This window comes from Vipera ursinii (assembly GCF_947247035.1).
Source record: "Vipera ursinii genome assembly, chromosome: 2".
NCBI lineage: Eukaryota > Metazoa > Chordata > Lepidosauria > Squamata > Viperidae > Vipera > Vipera ursinii.
Window position 1 is genome coordinate 192611988 of NC_139513.1, and position 6075 is coordinate 192618062.

The window sequence follows — 6075 nt, forward strand, 5'->3', positions numbered from 1 at the left end:
CCATTTGTCATTTAATAGAAACACAACAAACAGTTCAGCACCATATCTATACCATTTCTGAAGTGAGCATACAGCATACACTTTAAAAACTTTTGGACACAGAAGTATTGTATGTTTTTTTTAAAAAAATCTGCAATTACACTTCACTTGCAAGCTTCAATTGCCACAGCATTTTTTGCTTTTGGTCCAATTTTCAATCTGCAAGAATTTGAACACTGATTTTCTGTGTTGAAAGTCAATTTTTATTTCCCCCCAACCCAACCCAACCCAACCCAACCCAACCCAACGCAACCCAATGGAATGTTAGAAAGCTATTCTGTAAAATGGCTTGGGCGTCTAGCAAACAACTTGCACCTGAACATCGGTAAGGCAAAGGAGATGGTGCTAGACTTCCAGAAGAAAAGAGAGGAACCTGCCCCACTTTACATCGGGGTGGGATGGGGGGCTGTGTGGAGAGAGTTTCCTCCTTTAAATTCCTGGGAGTCTACCTCTGTGAAGATCTTACCTGGAAAGTCAATACAACCCAGGTGGCCAGAAAGGCCCAACAGAGACTCCACTTCCTCAGGGTCTTGTGGAAGAACAGGGTAGAATGACCTTCTTTTACTGGTCTACTATAGAGAGCGTCCTCTCGCACTGTATTGTGGTTTGGTATGCTGGCCTGACAGTCACGGGTAGGAAGATATTACAGAGGGTGGTGAGCACAGCACAAAACATCGTGGGCTGTCCCCTGACACCACTGGATGACATCGCCAGGGCTCGCTGCCTTGGAAGTGTGAGGAAAATTCTCAGGGATGACTCACACCCTGGTCAGTACCTCTTTACTCTCCTACCGTCAGGTAGGAGATACAGGAGTATAGCCAGCCATACCAACAGGCTGAAGAACAGCTTCTATCCATGGACTGTCAGGCTCTTGAATGGGAAATAACTTTATGTATGATTGACTTTCAAGGCTGGTGTGTTGTGCAATTAGCTCACATGGTGTAACAAGATGGTGGGTTTGTTGTCACTGTGAGTTGTGGGGGGGCACGAAGGGAGGCTCAGCCAATCTCAATGTATACATGGTTGTTCTTTGACAATAAAGGTTTATTCATTCATTCACATTCTGTAAAATGGCTTGGGAACTGAGAGTGGAATAACTCTCCAAAAACAGAATGGCTCCAAAATTTGGGAGGAGAAGCTGGGGGAAAAATGATAATAATGTATAGTGGCTAGGAGAGCCCTCACATAGGTTTGAATTGTGTGCCAGTTGTGGCCATTTCTAGATTGGGAGGCTCTGCTCACAGTCACTCACAAAGCTATAATTCAGCTATCCTTTTCTTGTATAAGTTGATTACCAGGGTTTTTTAGAGAAAAACATGATTTTCACAACTCATTAAAGTAATAACAAGTCTCATTCAGGTCAAGGTCAATTCTTGATTTCAAGTCCATGTAGTTTGCTTGACAAGGATATGAATATGGCTTGGGGTTGCATTCTTCACCAACGTTTACTGTCAAACCAATCTAATCCAAGGGATTGGATTATTTTTTTCTGGACATAGCCAAAGTTGGACTGATGCTGCCACCTGCTGACTGAATGGTTAAAAGGCTTCCTTATTTATCAGCATCATTTTTCTAGTACTGAATAAGTAAGGTAAAGTTTGATAGCTTTAATATAAATAAAGGTAGTCTTTGACTTACAACAGTTCATTTAGTGACAGTTCAAAGTTACAGTAACACTGAAAAATGTGACTTATGGCCCTTTTCCCCAGTTACAGTTTTGCAGGATCCTCATGATCATGTGATCAAAATTCAGCTGATTGGTAACTGGTTCATATTTATGACCATTTTTCTGTCCCAAGGTCAGGTGATGACCTTTTTGTGACCTTCTGACAAGCAAAGTCAATGGGGAAGCCAGATTCACTTAACAATCGTGTTACTAACTCATCAACTGCAGCGATTCACTTAACTGTGGCAGGAAAAGTCATAAAATGGGGCAAAACCCATTTAACAAATGTCTCACTTAACCACAGAAATGTTGGGCTCAATTGTGGTTGTAAGTCGAGGACTCCCCGTAGAGCCAAAAATTATAAGAGTTTATTTTACCCTAACATAACATAACATACCCTAACGTAACATACATACCCTAACGTACCCTACCCTAACATAACATAACATACCCTAACGTAACATAAATTGTGCTAATTATTGCTTATAATGGACAGTCCTCTCTTTGCATTTCTTTTCCATCTAATTCATATTTAAAGACAATAAGTTATTTGGAGAAATCAAGCATATCTTCATAAATATTGTAATTTGATCTAAACATATATATTACTTCTTTCACTTCCTCTAAGATATATAACTGGGTAATTAATAATGTTGAAATTACTTTAGTAAAGCAATACAAATTTTAGACCAGTTGAAAATACTGGAAAAGGAATAACAAGTTCATTTAATCTCATCACAATATAAGTAATTACAAAGCCTTTGTTAGAAGAAAATGTACTGAATTAGTAGCTCTTTTTATTTACTCCAGCAGTTCATGAGATTTGATGTTTGATCTAGACAGGGAATAGCTATGGATATTGAGATTGTAATTAAAGCAAGACTTAAGAAATGTGGTTATATTTTACAAAAAAAGAGAAATTTACTGTAGAATTTTTCCCAAAAGGTTTAGGTATTTTTCATGTAACAAATTTAAGGCAGAGTAGAAACAACTTTACAGAAATAATGGATAAAATATTTGAACTTTCTATGCAACAGATGAAATGCAATGGAAGTTTGTATTTTTTTAAAAAAAGATCTCAAAATTCTCCAAACTCCTGTGATTCAATGTAATGTGATATATATATTGGACAGTTTTTGGATTAATTTTGGAAGAAACAGGCTGTTTTATAGTAGTTCTTTCCAAAGATAGCAAAAATATATAAAAGTCAGAATGTAACTCCTTCATTCATGCAGTCTCATTTGAACTTCCAAAATGACCTCAGGCTTATTAAAGCAAGATAATTACATACATGGAGAATACTCTATGTGATTGACCTTGGAGAATAACATCAGAATGGCAGCCTACAATACAGTTGCAAATTAATTTGTTTATGCTCATTGCTCTAGTAATGGACTAAAAGTATTAAAATAATTCTTTGCAAAAAATATATCCCCTATCGAAATGTTACTTTCCATTGTATCATTTGTAATAGTGCTGTTTTGGACCACAAGGCTTTACCACAAGTTACAATTTTAAATTCTAACAGCCTTCCAAGAACCATATTAACAGTCTTTTAAGTTCAACTGTTATCAAGGCCTAAAATGTGTGTCAGCAAAACTCCTTTATCTTGAAATGTGTTGCTTTTTGGAAAACTGTATTGTTGTACATTTTAAAAACAAGATTTACAACTGAATTTTCAAGCTACCTAAGTTACCATGACTATTAATTTCAAAGTTAGAACTATTTTAACTGGCCCTTCAAACTTTTAAATTGAAAATAGTGTATCTTTCCAATTCTAGTTAAATTATTTGCAATATTTTCCATAGAAAGAGAACACTATTATTATTTTTTTTCCTTTGGGGTTTACCAAACTGAATTTCCTACCTAATTGTAACAGTAGTGCTTCACTTAACATTATAACTTCTTTTGACCATTATATCGTACAGCTTTTATTTCATAAAATATTATTTTAAATTAGTATTTTATTTATTCAAATTTATTTGCTGCTCATCTTGTGGTTCAAGGCGATTCTCGTGTTAAAATCAGGGCAAATTCCTACTTTTAATATTAGAGATTCTTTGACAAATTAAAATTCTAGCTCAAATTTTCTTATCAGAATGAAAAGTGACTTAGTTTTCAGTAAATCAGCAGGAGAAACAAATTATTCTGATGTTAAGCCACTTTAATCCCATTACAGTCAGTAAGGGGAAGGTTGTGATATTTAGCATATTACACAAAGAAAATCCATTTAACTCACTAAATTTAACTTCCCTTTAATGTCCCTAAGAATGAATTTGAACTAGCTCAACTATCGATGTTTGGCCTTAATTTGATACAAAGTCTTCAGAATTCAGGTCACAGTACAGTAACCATTAATACCCAGTCATGTTTATTCCATTATTTGACCAACATAAAATGTAAAGTAGACAAAACAGTATTCAATAACTTTATATTTGTAATGTTAGGTGTTAACAATGTTAAATATAGGGCATAAAATATTATAAACTAAAATCTCCAAATACGTAATTGTACAAGTTTAAAATCTATTATATCTTTCTATAATAAAATAATAAGGCTGGTAATATTATTGTTAATATTATATTTTTATATCTTGAGTTGCTTCAATATTTACTAAAACTTGTTTAGCTTAAATAACTTAAATAACCTGGCCTTGCTCTAATCCTAACTTGGGATAACATTTAATGAAATTAAAACATTAGTTATCAGTTAACTTTTAAAAAGTCTACAATAACATCAGGTATTAAGATACAAACACAAATATAGCATGTTTCTAACCCCTTAAATATTTTGTCCTCTGTTCAGTTGTGTCTAATTCTGAGACATTGCCCTACACTTGCAGTTTTCTTGGTAAGATTTTAGAAGTAATTTGCCATTGCTTCCTTCCTAGGGCTGAAAGAAAGTGACTGGCCCAAGGTCACCTGCTGGCTTTATGCCTAAGGTAGAACCTGAACTGATAAGTTTTCCAATTTCTAGCCTGATGCCTTAACTACTATACCAAACTGGCTCTTAATTAACACTTACTAGATATAAATCTCGGTCACATTTATATGCTGATGCACAGAATTTGGCACAATTATGAGTAATAGAAAAGTGATTAGATTTCAACAGAACTACTGTGGAGTAAAATTATGTTTGCTGGACACATTTACAAATTTGACTGGCAGTGGCTCAGTGGGTTAGGACGCTGAGGTTGTCGATCAGAAGGTCGGCAGTTTGGCGGGTCGAATCCCGAGTGCCGCGTAGCAGAGTGAGCGCCTGTTACTCGTCCCAGCTTCTGCCAACCTAGCAGTTCGAAAGCACGTGAAAATGCAAGTAGAAAAATAGGGACCACTAAGGTGGGAAGGTAACAGTGTTCCGTGTGCCTTTGGTGTCTAGTCATGCCGGCCACATGACCACGGAGACGTCCTCGGACAAGCGCTGGCTCTTTGGCTTTGAAACGGAGATGAGCACCGGCCCCTAGAGTTGGAAACGACTAGCACGCATGTGCGGGGGAACCTTTACCTTTACCTTTTACCTTTACCCTAAACGATGAGTGAAAAGCTGTGCTTACTCAGCATGCTAAATTCTGGATAGTTGAATCATGTTTTACTGAGCAAAGTAATTGGCGCAGTTCCTGCAACACATTAAATCATAAATTGCTAGTTTACAACAATAGTAATGAAAATGATAAAACCAGCTGTCTGGAGAAGGGTTTAATGTTGGGAAAGGTGCAAGGAAAGAGAAGAAGAGAAAGACCACCAGCAAGGTGGATGGACTCAATGACATTTGCAATGGATGCGCCATGGGAAGAATGGGAAGGGCCAGGTTAGGGACAGATCTTCATGAAGAAAATCTATTTCTGTGGTTGCTAAGGGTTAACAGACTTCAGGGTACATTATCAATTAGCATGGAATTCTTGTACCTATTACTTCAATATATTATGGTTCAGTTAAGGATAGCTAGCAAGCAGGCAGGGTAAAGTAAATTACAACAAACAGGAGTAATCACTAACCTGCGAGATTGCCAAATGTCGCTGAACTACAACGCCCCAAACCCTTTACTATTGAACCTGCTAGCTGAGGTTGCTGGGAGTTGTAGTTCAGCGGCATCTGGCGCAACGACATTTTCCCGTCTTGCTTTTAACTCAGTGAAAACAATGTGCAGAAGGGAAGGACCTGCAAGAAAGCCACAGGGAAATGTTTTTCATTAAGGGACGCAGTTGCAAGAAAGGCAGATTATAACGTCCAAAGAATTGGAGAAATCAGTGAAAACAGCCGCCGCCTGGATGTAGAGCAGGTTAACAATCCCGAATTCTAGTATAAACGAACCTCGGGGACCTTTTTCCCTCGCGCTGGGGAGGGGGGTGGGTGGGTGGGAAAAAAAAAAGA